General features: G+C 37.0%; 1 protein-coding gene across 1 annotated transcript in view; it reads left to right on the forward strand.

Annotated features, from left to right (window-relative positions):
* The window catches only part of na (sodium leak channel non-selective protein na), a 1,005,813-nt gene that overhangs the window by 340,901 nt on the left and 642,683 nt on the right, over positions 1 to 22,229 (forward strand). The window lies entirely within an intron of this gene.

The following is a 22,229-nucleotide window of genomic DNA, read 5'->3' on the forward strand; positions in this document are numbered from 1 at the left end:
CAGGATCTACCTTTAACAAAACCATGTTGGCCTCTATAGAGTATCATATCCTGATCCACCCATTCTTGAATTTTGTCTTTAACCAACTTTTCCAATACTTTTACCACTACTCCTGAGATGGTGATTGGTCTGTAATTCAATACTGCAGTTTTAGAGCCACCCTTATGCAAAGGAACCACTTTGCCTAACTTCCACTCCCTAGGGACCATACCAGAGTTCAAACTTAAATTAAATATCCAGATAAGAGGGGTTGACAATTCATTTGCACATTCACGCAACACCCGGGCTGATATTCCATCTAAGCCTACCGCAGTGTTTGCATTTAAGTTTCGCAATATATTTAATACCTCTGATTCTTTAGCTTCAATTCTCACATTAGGTATTGCTATAGGTATAGAGATATCCTCACTTGGGTGATAGACTTTTGAGAAGTGATCACTCAGTAACTCGACTATTACATCTGATTTTGTCACCTCAATACCATCAGCACCCACTAAGGTTATCCTTCCGAAGTCATTCTTCCTCTTACTTGCCACATAGCGGAAGAACTCTTTGGGATTACCCTTGATCTCTTTGGCTAAGGTCTTCTCATAATCTGATTTAGCTTTTCTTACTATGCTGGTAACCTTCCTAGCTTGAGCCTTGTACTGCTCATGGGTGTCCTGATCGCCCTTCTCCTTGTAAATTCTCCATAACATTTTCTTTTTTTGTAGTTCAAGCTTGATACTACTGCTCATCCATCTAATGCCTGCCTTGTTTGACCTCCTGACCATGGGGACACAATCTGATATTGCTTTCCTCAGATACCCACTGATTTTATCCCAAGCACTGCTAACATCTTTCCCTTGCAATATGTTCTGCCATGGGATGGCTGCAAGCTCACTCCGAAGCTTGTTATAATTGCCTAACCTGTAGTTTCGTACATACCCCTTCTTAATAGAAAAATCCACAGATTTTGCAACCTCCCAAGTCAATACCACATGATCGCTTTCACCAACTGGAGGTAACGAGGTCACCTTACTTATGCATATAACCTCTGAACCAATAACCAGGTCCAACACTCTCACACCACGTGTCCCTTCAGTTACATGCTGTTTCAAGTAATTATCTCGTAGCAGATGTATGAACTCCATTTCCTTTTTGCTACGTGATATTTCCTCCTTCCAATTGATATCACCATAATTAAAATCCCCCATAATAATCACTAAGCCTTCACTCATTGCACTAAGTTGCTGATGCATGAATTCAATATCTCCCCCTGTACTCTCTGGCCTATAGCAGCATCCAACTGTATATTTGGTTGCGTTGGTCACTATTTCGCACCAGACTGCCTCAAATGAACTCTCATTCACATGTCTATCATCATGATATACTACTTTCTTTGGCTGCAACACATCAGCTATCATCAACAGTACTCCTCCTCCTGTTCTATCTTCTCTATCCTCCCTGAAAATACTGTACCCATCACATTCAATTCCAGTGACCACATCTTCTGCTGACAGCCAAGTTTCACTAATGCCTACAACTTTTGGTGAGATTTCACTGACTAATGCCAAAAATTCTTCTCTCTTATTTCTAATGCTTCTAGCATTGGTATACAAAAATTGCAGATTCCCTCTAGATCTTGTACCAGCTTTAGAACTGATATATAAGTCACTAACTACCGTAGTCCTATGCCGATTTTTTCCCCCTCTCTTCTGCAATTTATTCTGCCTATAAGGATCAATAAATACACAATCAGTGCTAAAGTTTCTCTCTCTTACACTCAACCTTTTCAATATTAGTTTCCCTGCCCAATAACTTCAACCTGTTCAGAAAACAATAACTTCTTCAATCTCTTATGTCCTTCCATGTTAAGATGCAGTCCATCTCTAGCATACAACTGCCTTTTTCCTTCAAACACACTCCAAACATCAACAAACTCCAGACCTCTTTTTCTGCACATTCTTGCAATCATATCATTCATTATCATTGCTCGTCTACTTAACTCGTAATTGTCAAAACGAGGCAGCACACACACTATTCTCCCATTGACACTTTTCCTCTTCACAATATCTAATAATGTTCTTAAATCTTTTCCTACCCGATTTATACTACCTCTCAGGTCATTCGTACCCACCATAACTATCATCTTGTCTGTTTCATGCCCTCTCTTTATTGCTAAAGCCACTCTTTCTATTGTACCATCAGCCAAGCACTCCTCATGCATACCACTCTCCATACCCTTAATCATAGAATCACCATATATTTTACCACTATTAACTTCATTCAAGTTCACACTCATGGACTCATTCTCTACACCATTCAGCATGACTCTCCCAGCTTCATTACTCAACTCTCTATTACTTACCCCCCCACTCTCACTACATCTCATTTCTTCTTGGCCACTTGTGGTTTTATTATGTTGACTCCCAATCACTCCCATACTATTTATTACTGAATCATTCACCAAAGACTCACCCATATGTAATCCTGTTCTAGTTACTTCAGCTAAAGTAATCTCTATAGTCCTAATTTCTCTGTTTAACACATTAAACTCAGCTTTAACTTCCAGTATCTCCTTACCGATCACTTCCACTTCCTCATGAAGAAGATGAAGGTCATTTTTCATTTTCATAAACTCCCGCCGAAGTTCTTCCGCTACGGTCCCGATGTCAGCTTCCATTCCTAAACGCTCCAGCCTATCCCGACACTTCTCACATACGTCGACATTTTCTTTCTTTTCATTTTGCCAGACCGACCACAGATCCTTCACATTTTTCGGTGCATACATGTAGCAGTTTCCGCAACGCATCCATTGCGAAAAATCTAACGCTGAGCCAGCCTTTCGTGTAATAGTAGAAGTCCTGTGCGCCGCTGACGTACGTTTCTTGTTGGACGCCATCTTTACACGTTGATATAGTGAAACAAACGGCAGTGAAAACACAATATATACAACACAGTTCTAAACAATAATACCACTGAAGGACACTTGTTTCTAACCGATGCACAATTTTATACTAAAAGTTCTGGCAAGATCTACAAGTATACATGAGAAACGGTTGAGAAGAATTGTGGAAGAAAAGCTTGGTGAAGAACAAGCTGGATTCACACCAAATAGAGGCTGTCAGGATTAGATCTTCACTTTACGACAAATAGTTGAGAAAGCATGGGAATATAACATAGATCTCTATTTAAGTTTTGTCGATCTGGAAAAGGCATATGACAAGGTGCTAAGAGAACAGCTATTCAATATGCTACAGTTATATGGTGTCAATGGGGCATTATATCAAGCGATATTTAAGTTGTACGTCAGCAGTTAGAATTGAAAGAAGTACAGGAAGATGGTTTAATGTTAAATCTGGTGTGAGACAAGGATGTACATTATCCCCTCTGTTATTCATTATCTATATGGATCACATTATGAAGGAAAGTGGTATTAAACATGATATCAGAATTGGAGATGTTAATGTCAGCTCTTTGCTTTATGCTGATGATGTTATACTTTTAAATAAATCCCTACAAGTTTCCAAGATTCCCTGACTAAAAAGAATAACTGTTGTAATAGATATGGTATGAAGGTCAGCAATAAAAAGACTAAGACTCTTGCTCTCACCACTACATTTTATTATATTTTATTATATTATTATATTGTAATATTATATTATATTATATTATATATTATATTTTGTTATATTTTATTAGTACTTTGACTATCTTTTCAGATGTATCTTGGACATAGGGAATAGTAGTGTTTTGGTCTTGTGTGTTTAAGGAGAGAGAAGTAAGAGAGCCATATAGTATTTTATCTTGTAGGAGCTGTAGCTATTGGCCACAGTTCCTTTTTAGTACAAAGTTGTAGTAAAACACAGCAGCCATTTTTTCAGTAATTTACAAACGGAAAAAAAAAAAGTTACTTATTGGCTCTAAGAAATCATCAACCTGTTTTCATTATGGGATACCTGATCTCCACAAATCTAACATTCCTCTATGCCCTGTAGTTCATAGCATAGACAGTCCTACTTATAAACTTGCTCAACAGTTAGCTAAGTTGCTTGCACTTCTTACTGGCAATTCCTGTACTTTTATAAAAAAAGTTCTGTTATTGCAAATGGCTAGTTAAAAATCTAATTTTTAAAAATACAGATATAACGGTTAGTTTTGATGTAACTAGCAATGTAACATTAATAGACCATTAACTTAACATGAAACCACAGTAATTATCTTTAATGAAATAAAGGTACAAATATTTCATACTAAAATTACTAAAATTCGTACAGTACATCAACGGTGTAGAACAAACAGTTAAAAGGAATGGAATGCAAAGTACAGAACAGTCGGTGGATTACCAATTAAAAATTGTTGCCACATGCTAGAAATTAATATTAATATAATATTATTAAATAATTCTTAAAACTATTTCTTTGATGGTTACATAAGATAAGAATCTCCTAATCTTTTGGGAGAGAGAGACACAGTCATTTCGATTCATATTTGGCCAATGTAAAAGGGCTTCACAACTTTTTTTGAAAAGGTGTTTGTATTTAAACTTGCATCTATGGAGAAGACAAGCTTTATCTCACTGGATATTGTGTTTAGTGTCAATACTATGTTGTGCCAGACCAGACTTTTGAGGTTTCATGTATTAAATAATTAATAAAGAAGTCTTAAAAAGAGTAGAAGAAGAAAGAAGTCTGTTAATGAGGATAAAAAGAAGCAAGGGAAACTGGATCGGACATATTCTGAGAGGGAATGGTATCATCAGAGATGCCATCGAAGGAAAAATAGATGGAAAAAGACCCAGAGGAAGAGTAAGGAAAACAATGCTAGATGACATGCTGAATGGAGACAGGTACACACCTTGAAAGAGAAGGCTCAGAACAGAGGAGAGGAAGGAAAGTTTTTGCTACTGAAAGAAGAACCTGCTCAATTGCAGAATACTCAAGAAGAAGAGAAGAAGTATTCAATATAATACTGATGTTCCTTCATTCTTTTTTCCACAGAATGGCCTGTTTGTCCAAAGTATGTTAAATTATATTTACACGGTATCTGGTAAGCAGCAGCTAATGATTGAGGTGCCAGTTTGTCTTTTGTAGATGGCAAAGAGTGAGAAATTTTGTTGATAGGAAAATATGTGGGATTGAGATGATGTCTTCAAAATTCTGCCAATCGGTTCTGAGATGCCAGAAATATAAGGAATTGAAACTCTGCGGTCTGTTGAAGAATCCTGAGGTGTTGAATATAGGAGTCAATTATCTGCTGGATTTGATTAGAGTTGTAACCATTAAATTCTATTAACTTTTTGATAGTGAAAGGTTCCTGTTGTAAGTTTGAGTGAGAGGAGCAAACTTTGTGTGCTCTATTAATTAAAGACTTGATAACACCAATTTTTTGAGAGGTGTGATGAGCCAACTTTTGATGAATGACTCTCTCTCTCTGAAAAGTTTGGGAGATTCTTATCTTATATAAACCATCAAAGAAATAGTTTTTAAGAATTATTTAATAATATTTTATTAATATTAATTTCTAGCATGCTGCAATAATTTTTATTTGGTAATCCACTGACTGTTCTGTAGTTTGTATTCTATTCCTTTTAACTGTTTGTTCTACGCTGATAATGTACTGCTAATTTCAGTACGAAATATCTGTACCTTTATTTCATTAAAGTTAATTACTGTGGTTATCATGTTAAGTTATTATTTATAGTTATGTCACGGATACCTCTCTAAAGATTAGACTCTTGAATTAATAAAGTCTAATTCCTCCCCCCCCCCCCCCCCGATATCTTTGAATTATTTAAATTTACAATGCTTGCAGGTTACCTTACATAGCAAGTTCTAATACTAAGGAAATATAACCTTTGCACCTTATTCATATCACATATTAAATTAGCAACTCTGATCTGCTCCCCTAAGGATAAACTACATATCCTAGAGTGTATGAAGTTCCTGTGACTATGACTTAGCCTGCTATGAAAAACCTGAAGATCTGTTAACATATGCTTTTGAGAACATGAAAAATGCATTTGTTATCATTATTATGGCAAGTTTGGACTGGAAGACCATGTTTTGGACACTCCTTCACATAAGATTAGATGGAAGAAAACCAATGTGTTATACACAAGTTGTTACAGGTCAGGAAGATCATTTTTAGAGTTGGTCATGGCTATAAAGCATTCTCCTGAACAAGTATGGCTGCATTAATTTACCAAAAAGTTGGGAGACTTATCTTAAGATCAACTCTTACATAGTTATAATATTTCTTTTTTACAGCATTACAGAGTGCTAAATTAAGACTTGAGATATTTTGTCTGTTACAATTTGAATAATTTCACTTCTCATTGTCACATGTTAACTGTAACCTGCATGTAATGTGCTCTGAAAATGGTGGTTTGAAATCCAGCAAAACAGAAGCCAAGTTAATAAACATCTTTTTTTTATAATTTAGTTGGTTTGCTGTGGTGTGGTAATACCTTTAGAATAAGTTATGAATAGACTATTGGTATCTTATATCATCTTTTCAGAGGTTTATTATTATTATTATTACCCCAAGATTTCATGGAGTCGAAGACTTATCTGGGAGGTCCTTTTATCACACACACACATCTCATCATACCATGTTTTAAACACACTCAAACTCTTTGCAGACACCACACTCTCAGGTAAGGCATTCCAATCATTCACAACTTTGCACAAAAAAAACCTGTCTCTCACTCCCTTACTCACACCCTCTTTAAACAGTTACCAGGGATGACCTCTGGTTCTCCCCTGATCTCCCACTATTCTCTGTAGAACTTCTCCACCATTGATCCTATAACAACCCCTTACCAACTTGTAGGTCTCTACCATATCTCCCCCCTCTTCCTCCTGTCCACCAGACTCTGCAAATTACATCTTCTCAATCTTTCCTCATACTAGAGTTTCCAGAGGTCAGTCTCCTTTGGACCCTTTCCAACATCTCTTCATCCTTCTGAAAACCCAGACCAAATCTGGGCACAATAGTCTATGTGTGGCCTAACCAAAGACTTATACAACGGAACAAGAATCTCCCTACTTCTACACGTCAGTGTCCTCCGCATCATTCCCAGAAGCCTTTGTGTTGTCTTCACAATTTTGGTGATATGTCCCCTAAATTTTAGATCCTTATCCACTATCACCCTCAGATCTCTTATTTCATCTACCTCCAACAATATATTCTCACCAAGCATAAATTCTGTATCCCATCTTTGTTTTCCAAAATTGAAAACCTTACATTTTGCAACATTGAACTCACATCCCCATTTCCATGCCCAATCACTCAATTTATTCAAGTCTTCTTGTAAGGCCACAACATCTTCACTACTCTTTATGGCTCGTCCCAAGTTTGCATCATCTGCAAACAACTGAATAACTCCATCCAAATCTTTGCCAATATCATTAATATACAAGTTAAAGAGAAATGGCCCTAAAACAGACCCCTGAGGCACTCCACTAGTGACTCTCCTTTTCCTGGATATCATACCCCCCCTCCATACACAACTTGTCGATACCTATCAGATAGCCAGTCTCCAATCCAATACACTAATCTGATATCCAACCCCATCTGCTCTAGTTTCTGTCAACTTATCATGAGGTACTCTATCAAAAGCCTTTGTGAAATCCAAGTATATTACTGTGTATCCTTCTCCTCTGTCCAAGGAAGCAGTCACTTTATTGTAATAAGTAAGTAGATTACTAAAACATGACCTTCCTTTAGCAAATCCATGCTGTCCATCAAAGATAATCCCATTGTTCTCAACCCAACTCTGGATCCTAGTTTTCACAAGCTTCTCCAACAACTTAACCACAACACATGACACACACAGATAGGCCTATAGTTTGATGCTTGAGTTCGATCACCTCCTTTATGAAGTGGCACAATCTTTCCCTCCTTCCACTTCTTAGGAACTTGACCAAGTGCAAGACTCGTATTAAAAAAATATGTCAAGGCAGGTGTCAACTCCCTGGCACATTCGTTCAGAATACGCGGTGATATATTATCAAGGCCCACAGCCTTATTTACATCTAGTTTACTCAACTCCCCAAACACCTCTTGCTCACTTACAGTCAGTCTCTCCTCCCCATCATCAACTGCTCTCAATATCTCCATGAAGTCACATTCACAAGATTGAAAGACATTTATGAACTGCTCATTAAGTATCTCCACCACACATTCTGTAACAGCTGTCTTTATACCATTTTCTCCAATCAGTGTCATCGTTCCATAATCATTCTTTCTTTTGCTGGCTGCATATCAAAAGAACTCCCTAGGATTCTTTTTGGCTTCATTAGCTAACTGCTGTTCATACCTCTCTTTAGCTACTCTCACTAACCAAGTCACCTCCTTGTCTGGTCTTTGTAGACCTCATGAAATTGGTTACTTCCACTTCTGTTATGCTGCCTCCACAATGTCCCTTTTCTCTGTATCACATGCTTAATCTCTTTATTCATCCATCTCACATCTACCTTATTTAACCTTCTCACCCTTGGAATACATTTAGACATTGCATCTACTAGATAGTTTTGGAAAATCCCCCAAGCTGCATTGATCTCTTTTCTTTTTGTTTGTTATTGATTTGTTTGCTATTTCAGAGGATTATTATTAGCCATTTAAATAAAGGAGGTTTGTAAGTCTTAATCATATCAGCCCTCTTTTCTCTGCTTGTTGGTCTATGCAGTTCACAAATTCTCCATTAGTTTTCATACTTTGCATTTCACAATCCCAATATCATCTTTAATGCTCTCCTTTGCACTCTCTCCACTGTGTCAGCATCACCATGGAAATTAGTAGATCGGACCTGCACAGAATAGTCCAAGTGAGTTCATGTCATAGAGTTGTTAAGAGGCAAAACGACTTCCTTATCTTTATATGTTAAGGTTCGTTTCAGCATTGCAGTTATCAAATGTGAGTTGTATTTGCAATATTTTCTAAATGACCCTTGAACTTCAATTTCTTATAACACTAAAACTTCAAAATCCCTTGCCTGAATAGTTTCTTTTCTCATAATTGCACCAATATAATATGACATTAGATATCTTATTACATCAAACTACATGGCTTTATATTTGCTAACATTGAACTAACAGCCATTTTCACATGCCAATAATTCCAGCTCTGCAAGCACGATATATCAGCTGCATTCTTGATCACCTTGCGTATCTTTGCATCATCAGCAGCAAAGAGCTGTATGTCACTAGAGATAGATATTGAAAGTTTTTCCACTACATACTAAAGATGCCAAGAAATTATATTATCCAAGTGTAAGAAAACAAAATTTGCTGATACTGATTTTCTCTTTCAGTCATTTCCAACCATAGGTGACTTTGTAGACTTTGCCCACAAAGTATTCCTGGTGAGATTTTTACAGGGTAGTTCACCATTCAGGAATCATGTCAAGATGGCATCAGACATCTACAGGCACTAGACCCATGGTTGTTGATAACCACTACCCAATAAAGAGAGGGCATGATGCAGACAAGATGATAGTAATGGTGGGTACAAATGACCTGAGTGGTAGTATAAATTGGGTAGCAAAAATTTAAGAACACTGTTAGATATTGTGAAGAAGAAAAGTGTCAATGGGATAGTGTGTGTACTGCCTCATTTTGACAATTATGAGTTAAGTAGACGAGCAATGATAATGAATGATATGATTGCAAGAATGTGCAAAAAAAAAAAGAGGTCTGGAATTTGTTGATCTGGAGTGTGTTTGAAGGAAAAAGGCAGTTGTATACTAGAGATGGGTTGCATCTGAACATGGAAGGTCATAAGCACTTGAAGAAGTTACTGTTTTCTGAACAAGTTGAAGAAATTGGGCAGGGAAACTAAAATTGAAAAGGTTGAGTGTAAGAGAGTGAGAAAATTTAGCAGTGATTGTATATTTGTTGATCCTTATTCACAGAATAAATTTCAGAATAGAGTGGATAAAAATTGGCATGGAACTACTGATATTAGTGACATGTATATCAGTTCTAAAGCTGGTACAAGAACTAAAGGGAATCTGCAATTTTTGTATACCAATGCAAGAAGCATTCGAAATAAGAGAGAAGAATTTTTGGCATTAGTCAGTGAAATCTCACCAAAAGTTGTAGGCATTAGTGAAACTTGCTGTCAGCAGAAGATATGGTCAGTGGAATTGAATGTGATGGGTACAGTATTTTCAGGAAGGATAGAGAAGATAGAACAGGGGGAGGAGTACTGTTGATGATAGCTGATGTGTTGCAGCCAAAGAAAGTAGTATATCAAGATGATAGACATGTGAATGAGAGTTCATTTGAGGCAGTCTGGTGTGAAATAGTGACCAGTGCTCCCAAATATACAGTTGGCTGTGCTGCTATAGGCTGGGGGAGGATATTGAATTCATGCATCAGCAAATTAGTGCAATGAGTGCAGATTTAGTGATTATTATGGGATTTTAATTATGGTGATATCAGTTGGAAGGAGGAAATATCACGTGGCAAAAAGGAAATGGAGTTCATACATCGTCTGCGAGATAATTACTTGAAACAGCACATAACTGAAGGGACACGTGGTGTGAGAGTGTTGGACCGTCATTGGTTCAGAGGATATATGCATAAGTAAGGTGTCCTCGTTACCTCCAATTGGTGAGAGCGATCATGTGGTATTGACTTGGGAGGTTGCAAAATCTGTGGATTTTTCTGTTAAGAAGGGGTATATACGAAACTACAGGTTAGGCAATTATAACAAGCTTCGGAGTGAGCTTGCAGTCTTCCTATGGCAGAACATATTACAGGGGAAAGATGTTAGTAGTGCATGGGATGAAATCAGCGGGTGTCTGAGGAAAGCAATATCAGGTTGTGTCCCCATGTTCAGGAAGATAAACAAGGTTGGCGTTAGATGGATGAGCAGTAGTATCAAACTTGATCTGCAAAAAAAGAAAATGTTATGGAGAATGTACAAGGAGAAAGGCAATCAGTAGTACACTCATGAATAGTACAAGACTCAAGCTAGGAAGGTTACCAGCATAGTAAGATAAGCTAAATCAGATTATGAGAAGACCTTAGCCGATGAGATCAAGGGTAATCCCAAAAGAGTTCTGCTATGTGCAAGTAAAAGGAAGAATGACTTCGGAAAGATAACTTTAGTGGGTGCTGTGATATTGAGGTGACAAATTCAGATGTAATAGTCGAATTACTGAGTGATCAGTTTTCAAAAGTCTATCATCCAAGTAAGGATATCTCTGTACCTGTAGCAATAACTAATGTGAGAATTGAAGTTAAGAAATCAGATGTATTTAGTATATTGAAATTTAAATGCAAACACTGCTGTAGGTTTAGATGAAATATCAGCCCGGGTGTTGCGTGAATGTGCAATGGAATTGACAATGTTTCTTACTTGGTTATTTAACTTAAGTTTGAACTCTGGTATGGTCCCTATGGATTGTAAGGAAGGCAAAGTAATTCCTTTGCATAAAGGTGGCTCTAAAACTGCGGTAGTTAATTACAGACCAATCACCCTCTTGGGAGTGGTGGTAAAAGTATCGGAAAAGTTGGTTAAAGAAAAAAAATTCAAGAATGGGTGGATCAGAATATGATACTCTATAGGGGTCAACATGGTTTTGTTAAAGGTAGATCCTGCCTTAGCAATCTATTAACTTTTTATAATAGAATGACATCTGAGTTGGACAAAGGAAATGGCTACACAGTGGTACTTCTGGATTTTTCTAAGGCTTTTGACAAGATACCCCCATGGAACACTGTTATGCAAATTGGAGCAGATGGGAATGGATACTAAATTGGTGATATGGATAGGAGAATGGCTTAGGGAGAGATACCAGAAGGTGGTGTATGGAGGAGCAGAGTCCAGGATGAGGCAGTCACCAGTGGTGATCTGCCTCAGGGCTCTGTGCTTGGGCCATCGTTGTTTAATTTGTACATAAATGATATAGGAAATGGCTTGAGGGGAGATAGTCAGTTGTTTGCCGATGATGCAAAGTTGTGTTGCGCAATAAAAAATCAAGCTGATGTTGAGAGTTTGCAGGATGATTTAAATAAGCTGACAAAATGGGCAAAGGGTAATGGATGTTAGTTCAACGTGGAAAAGTGTAAGGTTATGCATTTTCTGATTAAAAGATTACCGACTTTGTACTACATTGATGGAACGGTAGTCCTAGAGATTGATGAGGCTAGGGACTTAGGGGTGTTGGTGGATAGGGAGATGAAGTTCAGGGGACACATTGCTAAGGTGTCCAAGATTAAACATAGGATTACGTGGTTATTGAGGAAACACTAACATCCAGAGATAATGAGGTTATTATTCCCCTTTATAAAGCATTGATACTTCCACATTTGGATTACTGTGCTCAGGTCTGGTCACCTGGATTCCTTGGAGATGAGGAGGTTGTGGAGAGGGTTCAGAGGAGAGTAACTAGGTTAGTGAGTGATGTAAAATATGCTCCAATCACATTGTGGATTGCAGAGGTTGGTTGATAGGCGGAGAAGAGGGGATATGATAGAAACATTTAAATTACTAAAAGGTTTTTATAAGATTGATGCAGGGGAAATTTTTCAGCTGTGTGAAAGTGATGGAAGAACAAAAGGTCATCCCTGGAAAGTAAAGAAAAGTGTAGTTAACAAGGGTGTCAGAACGAGGTTTTTCACCTGGTGGGTGGTGAATGAGTGGAATTCATTGCCTGACTTAGTTGTGAGTTCTTCTTCTGTAAATGACTTCAAGAAGAGATATGATTGATATTGTTTTGTAGTTCGGGTCTCCCGCAATGAGTCTACTGACTCCATGGAGATACCCGTAATAATAATAATAATATCATCATATAGCCAAAGGCTATCAGTTTTCCTTTTTCCCCAATCTTACATAGATGAACAACCTGAAGACCAATTGAAACTAAAGCACAAAGATGACTGATACCCAGGTGGTTAACCTTATCTGAGTTAGCCTTCTCTGCCTGGGATTGCTCTTCAGTTATCCCTACAATCAACACCACATTGAATTAAGAGTAATGTAACACCACATTGAATTAAGAGGTTGGAACTATTTATAAAACCTCTCATAGCAAGAACAGACAGAATTTTATCTACCCTTCCCCAAGGTGAATATTGCATAATGTGGTGGTTTACATCTAGTCAAAAATTTAATATCTCCTAGAATGCTTCTTTCTAAATACAAAACTTGTCTGAACAATAAAATTCCAAATAAAAATAAATAAAACTCCAGGAGTATCATGTTATAGGTGCTTCCTTTATGCAACTAACGTGTTATAAAATTTCAGAACCTTATGCTTTGTAATATTGAACTGACAGTTCCAAACTGTTGCCCACTCATACAATCTATTCAAGTCTTCCTGTAAGAACACAACATCTGCTTAATTCCTCACCACTCTCCCCAGTTTTGCTGCATGTTGAAATTATGGACCTGGTCAGTTTAAAAGCTTTCATTAATGCTATAGGTAATGTTTACCCTATTTATCTACCAATGTTGAAGCCAATGTCAGTGACACACGACCATTTATTATGATTTATTTTTTAATGTAATATGCTGAGCGAATGGGCACAGGAGTGGAGATTACAGTTCGTTGTTGTAGAGTTTTTAAAATTTGGAAAACAAATATGGAATATAGAGTTTACACTTGGTGGGGATATATTGTTGGAAGTGGAGGAAATAACAGATCTTGGATTAATGGTCTATAGGGATCAAAAATTTAAAGGACATATCATAAAATTGTGAGGACAGTACAATGAATTTTGGCAGTGATGCAGATGACACTGATTTTTAGAAGTAAGGAGAATCTGTTTCCATAGTATAAGACATTGAATCATTGATTAGACCATATGGTGACCATAGATTTGGTCACCTGGTTTTCAAAAGGATGAAGAGATATTGGAAAGGGTCCAGAGGTGATTGAGTAAGGTAGTTTCTGGTCTCTGGAATGTTGAGTATGATGAAAGGTTGGGAAGATGCAATTTACAGAGTCTAGTGGATAAGAGGAGTGTTGATATGATAGATAAATACAAGTTGGTAAAGGGTTGTTATAGGATTAATGTTGAAGAGGTCTGTCATAAAATGGTGGAAGATAGGGAGAACAGGGGGTCATCTTTGGAAGCTGTATAAGGATTGTGTGAGCAAAGGAGTGAGAAACAGGTTATTATTATTGTATAAATTAAGTGGATATTAAATCCAACATCATTTCAAAGCCGAATACAGAAACTATAAAAGATTCGTGAGAAAATTTACCAGAGAGCTTGCGGGAATACACTCGCTGCCATACTATGAGTTACCCTAGCCGAACCTTATAGGAGCGACGAACACTCAAAACGTCCATATATTCGCCTCCTATTGGTTCATTTTGATAAGGTTTCACTGAGGTTTCATTTTTAATAAGGTTTCAATGAGGTTTCATTTTTGATAAGATGAAATCTTATCAAAAATCTATTCAAAAATGATATAAGGTTCATTTTTGATAAGGTGAAACATTATCAAAAATGAACCTTAACCCCCCCCCCGCCTGTCTCCTGTTCTTTTTGGTTGCAATTCATCTGCTGTGATCAGCAGTACTCCTACCCCCATCTGATCTTCTCTGTCTTCTCTGAAAATACCAAATCCTTCACATTCAATCCCTGTAACTAGATCATCTGCTGTTAGCTAAGTCTCACTAATGCCTATAACTTTTGATGAGGTTACACTAACCAATGCCAACGACTCCTTCCTCTTGTTCCTGATACTTCTGTTGTTGTTGTTATGTGAAACTCCCCCACCAGTTTTCTTCATCTTTCCCTTAGGACTGGTTGAGCCCTCCTAATGAGGGATTTTACATATGTATTATTGACTATAGATCCATGTGTGTGTGTGTGTGTGTTCGCAGGACGGTTTGCCTGTTCTGAGGGATGAAAAACCAGAGTTTCCTGGTGAAAAAAACCCTCTCCATATGAGACCAGCTCACTCACCTTTAGTCAAAAGAGCCCAGATAAAGGTTCCTTACGCCATGGATGGGAATTGAATCCAGCTCTTTCCGACTAAAGGGCTTCGTCTGTACCGACTGAGTATTGAGGTTCTTCCTGATACTTCTGGCATTAATATGTAGAAACTGCAAAATCCCTTTAGTCTCCCACCCACCTTTACTTTCTGAATTGACTACCCTATTCAATATTTTTGCTTGAAAGACATGGATTCCTCACTTGGTCATTCTCACTTCACACAGACTCGCCTGCTTCTACCCTAATTGCTTATGTTTCTCTGAATTTGCACTTCAGCTCGGTGAACAAAACTCTCTCCAGACATTCAATATCAAACCATTTAGATCCACTCCATCATCATTGTACAAATCCTCCTTTTTGTCAAACAGAGACCACTCTACGTATAGACTCATTGGTTATCAGTGTCCTCCTTCTCAGTTCACGTTTATCATAGCAAAGTAGGCGACTTAGAATCTTCACTTTGTCGCTCTTCAGTTTTGCCTCTTCTAACAACTCCTTTACATCCTTCCTCATAGAATGCTTCTCGCCTCTCAAATCATTTGTACTAACCAAGACAATCATTTTCTTGGGTTTACCTTTTTAGCATCTGGATGGTGTGGCGAATATCACTAATTTTTGCACCCAGGAAAGACTATTTTGCCTTTTTGTTGAGTACTCCTCTGATCATCGAGTCTCCATACAATTTTCTTCTGAACTTGTTTTTCTTGTTTGTTTGGTCAGTCTTTATTACTCCTTCAGATCACCTGCTTCTTTCTTTTTTCAGCCCTTCTTTCCATTTTTGAATGGAAAGTGGTGAGTGATTGGAATACATTTACATGAGGTGTCTACAGAGGAATAGTGTGTGCATGACATAGGATCCTCCTGCAATGAATCTTTGACTCTGGGATAATAATAATAATAATATTCGCATGCGTTTTTGGTTCTAATGCATATGTCTTGAATAACTTCCATGAAAATAGAGTCAAAAAGTTTCTGTGATATTATAAACAAATGTCGTGGCTAGAAACATTCAAAATCAACATTAAAATTCCAAGTGAAATAAAACTGTTAGGCCCACACACACAATATTAACTACATTACTGAATTCTCCTGGAATCCTAAACATTATGGATGAATTGGGCTGTTGATGTTTCACATTATTATTATTATTACCAGTGGTGGCTCATGACTTGAAATCGTGGAGGTATATATAAGTACAGTGTATATGTGTTTGGATAAAATATCAAAATAATGGTAAAAATTTTAAAAAAAAATTAAACGCAAAAAAATATTGTTTATTATCGATAAAAGTATACAGTTTGGTATAATTCAAAATTACTTAAAAGTCAATTAATTTACAATAATCATGCATGATTATTGTAAATTCATATTGTAAATTAATCGGGTCTACTGTAGAATACTCGACGTCCAATTTTAAGTTATTCTTTGTTGATCATAGGATATGCTTCGGTGGTCAATTTTATTTCTTCTGTAGACAATTTATTCTTAAAATTAGCTAATTTATCCTTGTTAAATAATTTAGCAGCTACTAAATATTTAGAGAAAGAATACTTTGCATTTCTGAGGTCATAATTGTCAATAACCCCAATAATGTTCTAAAATAAAAACTATAACAAATGTTATGTCTTTAATTGTAATGTCCAAATATTTAAAGAGACAGAGTAAACACTATAAGCACTACGAACACCTCTACTGCTGGTGAAAATTGCACATAAACAACAGTTGAACTGTGCGATCAACTTTTTGCGGCGCTGTCACATTAGCGTAATGTGACAGCGCCGCATTATGCTAATAGCTTGCATCTCACTATGACATGCATATGCTTGCATGCATAGCAATATGACACTATGGTAAACTCAGTGCTGCTAGCGTCCTTCGCCCTCCTAAGTGCTACAAGATGGATTTTTATTTATTTTTTATACAAAATAAGAGAATTGTATAGTATTGTTTATGATAAAATTAAATATTACAAGCAAATATAAAATAAATTAATAAATATATTTATATATCGAGAAAAATTGGGGATGCTGCAGTTCCGCAGTGCCTATGCACGAGCTGCCCCTGATTATTACCTAAAACCCCATGGAATCAAAGACTCATCTGGGAGGTCCTTTTATCATGCACACAGCTCATCATACCATGCTTTAAATTTCTCTGTAGACACCACACTCTCAGGCAAAGCATTCCAATCATTCACAACTCTACATGAAAAAAACCTGCTTCTCACACCCTCTTTATACAGTTTCCAGGGATGACTTCTGGTTCTCCCCTGATCTCCCACTATTTTCTGTAGAACCTTTCCAACATTGATCCTATAATAATCGCTTACTAACTTGTAGGTCTCTATCGTATCCCCCCTCTTCCTCCTGTCTACCAGACTCTGCAAATTGCATCTTCTCAATCTTTCCTCATATTCGACATTCCAGAGGTTAGAAACTATCTTAGTCAGTTGCCTCTGGACCCTTTCCAACATCTCTTCGTCCTTCTGAAAACCAGGTGACTAAATCTGGGCACAATAGTTCATGTTTGGCCTAATCAAAGCCTTATACAATGGAACAAGAATCTCCCTAATTCTGCAAGTCAGTGTCATCTGCATCATTCTGTTATGTTGTTGTTTTTCTTATTTTATATCTTCCTTTTCTATCCTTCAATTGCTATTTTATTCTTCCGATATCGGGCCTAATATATACTTACATATAGGATTGTTTCCTCTTTGGATACTGGCAAATTTATATTATGCTGTGCCAGCCATTATCCTATAGCAGAAAAGATCCTTACCCAGGGAGACAATACTAGATTCTGAGGTGTTCTTATACTATATTTTACTTTAATATGGCTGTATAGATTCAGACTGCAGTCGGTCCTAAATCTATAATTATATACACTTTCTAATTCCTTCCTGCCAAAAGAGGTTCTATTTTTATAAGTGGTAATTCGGAATCATAATCAGGCATGACTCAGGTATAGGTAAATAAATCATGTTTATTGGAATATCAAAGCAAAATACACTAAAGAAATACAGGCATTTAATTTATCTCAATACTAAATAAGGAAACTCGAGTTAAAAGATCAACACACTTTAAATTTTAATCAAAGGTTATAAAGCATGTAAGACACAGTGACTGATAAATGGGTTTAAGCTAAAATTCCCTTCTGCAAGCTGTTCATAAGATAATATAACTAACATTCTAATGTTATTCAGTTACTATAAGTCTACAGTCCTAATCTCGTTATGTCAAATCAAGTACATACAACACAAAAGACCTCTTTCAAACAATGCTTCTTATTCTCAAAAGGAGGCTAACTATCTAATTAGAGTCTGTCCACAAAGTACTTTAGAATAATGTTCATAATTTACATTCAGAAGTAATTTCCTCTTTTCTAAGGAATTCTAAACACAAAATAGATTAATTCTACTTTACCGAATCTTTTCCAACGTCCTTCAGCACCACGTGTATGTCTGGTTACCTCTTGTCTATTGGCTGTCCTTACGCCAGCTTAGGGGCTAAGCTATCTTCATAATTACTGCCGATCACGGACTCGATTCTTTGTGTCTCAGGAAACATCTCTATTCCTCTTGATGGGACTCTTCAGCGAGGGCTCTATTTTGCTAGGGCTGGAAAATTTCACCTTCAGCTCTGCGTGGGATCCTACAACATGCTCAGGAAAGCTCACCTCTGACATCGTAGCACTGACGCTTCATCCCACTTACTCGAACCACCGGCTAACTTCCGAACCAGGAACCAGGAAAAAACGATAAGACAAGAAAGATCCGATATGGCACTCATTTCCTTATATTCTTCATTCGAGTGCCCTCTTTTTCAGAGTCCCCTTTTCACACGACCTATATTTTTCTCCCCTTGGGTTCATCCCTTGCTCTCCCCTTTGCTGTTATACTCTTGTATTCACGGAATTAGTGCCGAAGTACTTTCCACGTATGCTACTGCCTCCGGCTATACGCTGGACATGTGTAGTTGTATACCTTCTATGAATTGTTACTTAATATCTATCTGGTGACTCACAATCATTCTATACAGCTAAAGTGAGGCTTAAATAATATTAACGAATTCCTTTTTTAAGACAATCTCTAATTCGATCTTGATATGATCACAATAGATTAAAATACATGGTACATAAAATAAAATGCAATTTTATACATATGTGAAGAAGTTTCACTTTAATTTCAGCTGATATGCAGATATTTCTCTTTGTTTGTGTAGTTTAGTATGTTAGACCCTGAATGAATGATTTCTTTGCAAGATTCCTTCATTCAGGATCTAACAATTCCCAGAAGCTATCATGTTGTCTTCACAATTTTGGCTATGTGTCCCCTAAATTTCAGATCCTTATCCATTATCACCCGCAGATCTCTTATTTCCTCCACCTCTGACAATATATCCTTACCAAGCATAAATTCTGCATCTCATCTTTGTTTTCCAAATTTTAAAACCTTATATTTTGCAACATTGAACTCGCGTCCCCATTTCCGTGCCCAATCACTCAATTTATTCAAGTCTTCTTGTAAGGCCACAACATCTTCTCTACTCTTCATGCTTCATTCCAACTTTGCATCATCTGCAAACAACTGAATATCTCCATCCAAATCTTCACCAATATCATTAATATACAAGTTAAATAGTAATGACCCTGAAACAGACCCTCTAGGCACACCACTAGTGATGTTCATTTTCCTGGATATTGCTCCCCCATACACAACTTGTTGATACCTATCAGATAGCCAGTCTCCAATCCAGTGTACCAGTCTAATATCCAATCCCATCTGCTCTAGTTTGACTATCAATTTATCATTCGTTAATCTATCAAAAGCCTTTGCGAAATCTAAGTATATTACTGTGAATCCTTCTCCTCTGTCCAAGGAAGCAGTTACCTTATTGTAATAAGTAAGTAGACTACTAAAACATGGCCTCCCTTTAGCAAATCCATGCTGTCCATCAAAGATAATACCATTGTTGTCAACCAAATTCTGGATCCTAGTTCTCACAAGCTTCTCCAACAACTTAACTACAACACCTGATATACAGATAGGCCTATAGTTTGATTTTTGAGTTCTATCACCTCCTTTATGAAGTGGCACAATCTTGCCCTCCTTCCAGTCCTTAGGAACTTGATCCAGTGCAAGACTCGTATTAAAAAAATATGTGGTATTAAAAAAATAGGCCGGCGTCAACTTCCTGTCACATTCCTTCAGAATATATGGTGGTATATTGTGAAGCCCCCACAGTCTTATTAACATAGTTTGCTCAACTTGCCATACACCTCTTGCTCACTTACAGTCAGTCTCTCTCTCTCTCTCTCTCTCTCTCTCCTCCCCATCATCAACTACTCTCAATCTCTCCATGAAGTCACATGCACAAGATTGAAAAACCTTTATGAACTGTTGATTAAGTATCTCCACCACATCTTCCACAACAGTTGTCTTTATACCATTTTCTCCAATCAGTGTCATCCTTCCATAATCATTCTTTCTTTTGCTGGCTGCATATCAAAAGAACTCCATAGGATTCTTTTTGGCTTCATTAGCTAGCTGCTGTTCATACCTCACTTTTGCTACCCCCCTTACCAAACAAGTCACCCACCTTGTATGGTCTTTGTAGACCTCATGGAATTGATTATTTCCACTTTTGTTATGCTGCCTCTATGATGCCCTTTTTCTCTGTATCACATACTTAATCTCTTTATTCACCCCATTTCACACCTACCTTATTTAACATTCTCACCCTTGGAATACATTTAGACATTGCACCTACTAGATAGTTCTTGAAAATCCCCACTTTTTATCCTTTCTATCCACACGAAACATCCTTCCATCTCTATTCCTGTCAGGATGTCATCCTCATCTGCTGATGTCTCACTTATTCCAACAATTTTTGGGTGAACAGACTCTATCAGTGCAACCATTTCATCTGCCTTGTTTCTTACACTTCTAGAATTTGTATACAAACACAACAGCTCATTCCTGGATCTACAGCTAGTTCCACTGATACCACTCATTCGATGTTATCTTTGCATGCTCAACTGGGGTCATTTCCCTTTCTGCTTATTCATTTTAGAACCCTCTTCAATTACAACTGTTTCCTCTTGATCCCAGTTCATCCCATTCCTTTCCTGTCTACACATGCTTGCAGTAGCAACTGGGGGGTTAGCATTTGAAAAGTATTATTTTTGTTTTGTATTACAATAAAAATATAAAATAAAATTAATAGATAATATGAACATTATTTAAAGAGAATTCAGGTATGAAATTATGGCTGAGTTCTCTTTAAATATTTTTATCATCTCTGTATGCGTATCCTCTTATCGATTGATTTCCATTTTGACAAATTCAGTCGTTATCATAAAACAGTTTATAATCAATGGCATTCCCCAGCAGCTGCAATAAGTGAAGTAAAAATACAAAATATTTATCACTTTAAACATTCTACAGAATTAGTATTGCAAAAATAGAACTGATGATTAAACTTATGACTCCTGTTCTGGTTATTTATTCATAACTAAAAATTCTCACTCTTCACAAATGAACAGACAAGTGTATTTTTTCTCTTTTCTCCTATTGGTCTCTAACACATTGGCAGCTGTAATATCTTCACCTGGATGAATGTATCTTTGCAAGAGGATCAGTCAGTAAAACAATTTCCTCTGCCTCCCTCACATTCCTGCTTTAGCATTGATTAAAGTTAATCAATGCTAATGCAGGAATCTTCCATAATCATTCTTCCTGTTACTTGCTAAGTAGCAAAATAACTATTCGGAATTTCTTAGGCTTGCTTAGCTAATTTCCTGTCATAATCCGATTTTGCTTTCCATACTATGTTAATATCCTAATTACTTTTTTGGCATGCACTTTATGTTGCTCATGAACATGCTGATCATCTTTTCTTTATATTACTTCTACAGTTTTCTTTTTTATGCAGCCCTGCTTAATAATGCTACTCATTGATTTAACTGAAAGAAGAAAGAATTTAACTCAGATGGTTTATCCTCCTCACCCTAGGTGTGGAGTCTGATAGTGTTTTCTGCAAACACCTTTGCTTATTTCCCATAACATCTTTCCCTTGTGAATTCTTATTTCATGGCCCTGCTCTAAGCTGTGTCATGTTTACTACCTTCCTAGAAAATGACTGTGCATCCTCCCATTCCCCATCATTTTTTTTGGGTGAATTTGGGTCACAAATAGCTGTCATTACCCAATTTCCCATTTTTATGTTTGCTCTCATCACTCTGTTTGCAATTTCTTGTCTTTAAAAATGCATCTTTATATTTAGT

This window comes from Typopeltis vanoorti, chromosome 21 (genome assembly GCF_054136105.1).
Source record: "Typopeltis vanoorti isolate ZY-2024b chromosome 21, IOZ_Tvanoo_1.0, whole genome shotgun sequence".
In the NCBI taxonomy this organism is placed as follows: domain Eukaryota; kingdom Metazoa; phylum Arthropoda; class Arachnida; order Uropygi; family Thelyphonidae; genus Typopeltis; species Typopeltis vanoorti.